This window comes from Dendrobates tinctorius, unplaced genomic scaffold (assembly GCF_039654945.1).
Source record: "Dendrobates tinctorius isolate UK_male_01 unplaced genomic scaffold, ASM3965494v1 ptg000254l, whole genome shotgun sequence".
Taxonomy (NCBI): Eukaryota; Metazoa; Chordata; class Amphibia; order Anura; family Dendrobatidae; genus Dendrobates; species Dendrobates tinctorius.
Genome location: NW_027361921.1, coordinates 1,843,980 through 1,845,225, shown reverse-complemented (window position 1 = coordinate 1,845,225; position 1,246 = coordinate 1,843,980). Strand labels below are relative to the sequence as shown.

The 1,246-nt window shown below is 35.6% G+C and overlaps 1 non-coding gene across 1 annotated transcript; it reads left to right on the top strand.

Moving 5' to 3' along the window:
- Positions 1–818: 818 nt before the first annotated feature.
- TRNAI-UAU (transfer RNA isoleucine (anticodon UAU)) lies at positions 819–892 on the top strand. Its single transcript has one exon. It is a non-coding gene; the product is annotated as a tRNA-Ile (tRNA).
- Positions 893–1,246: the final 354 nt, after the last annotated feature.

Here is a 1,246-nt window from a genome sequence, read left to right as displayed (position 1 = left end):
TCACACATGAAAATTGGGGTGCTGTGGTTTAGTTGGTTAAAGTGCCTGTCTTGTAAACAGGAGATCCTGAGTTCAACTCTCAGCAGTACCTTGTTTTCATCTTCTCAAGAATAAGCTTACTATCTTAAAGCAGGTCTTTTACCTGTGTGCAAACTCAAATTTGCCATTGTTCCAGCCCTACTGATAGTGCAATTGTGAGATTAAGAATCTCATCTAAATGCTGAAAAGGAAGTAAGATTGCTTCAAGCTTGACAACTTAACCAATGGATTTTATTTTGAAATGCCTCCACTTTCCGCACCTGACTCTCTAAGCAGTCTTTCCAATATATCACATCTTTTTGTGATGTAGACAAGTTGGTCAAAGAGCTTGTTTAGTAAACAGAAAATCTTGATTTCGAATGTCAGCAGTGCTTTCCTTTCTTCATGTCAGTTTGGGGCTGTTAGCCGAAAAAGAGGACTTTCACTTTTGTTTGACATCAAACATGTCTTTCCCAAAGCACTAATAAAGTGTAATTGAGAGAAAAAAAACTTTCTGCTTTTGAAATGCTCTAAAAGGAATTAGATGAAATAAGTTTCTTTAGAGAATATAGGATGGCTTCAAGCATTACAAATTAAAACCAGTGGAATTTGAGTAAAAAAAAAAATTTTGCTTTTGAAATGCTCTAAAAGGAATCAGATGAAATAACTTTCTTTAGAGAATATAGGATGGGCTCAAGCATTACAAATTAAAACCAGTGGAATTACACATTAGATGATACAAATTTTCATAGCAGTTTTCGGAAAAAGCAGAATAATAAATATTCACCAACAGAACATGTGGTTCTGTGGCTTAGTTGGTTAAAGTACCTGTCTTATAAACAGGAGATCCTGAGTTCAACTCTCAGCAGTACCTTGTTTTCATCTTCTCAAGAATAAGCTTACTATCTTAAAGCAGGTCTTTTACCTGTGTGCAAATTCAAATTTGCCATTGTTCCAGCCCTACTGATAGTGCAATTGTGAGATTAAGAATCTCATCTAAATGCTGAAAAGGAAGTAAGATTGCTTCAAGCTTGACAACTTAACCAATGGATTTTATTTTGAAATTCCTCCACTTTTCGCACCTGACTCTCTAAGCAGTCTTTCCAATATATCACATCTTTTTGTGATGTAGACAAGTTGGTCAAAGAGCCTGTTTAGTAAACAGAAAATCTTGATTTCGAATGTCAGCAGTGCTTTCCTTTCTTCATGTCAGTTTGGGGCTGTTAGC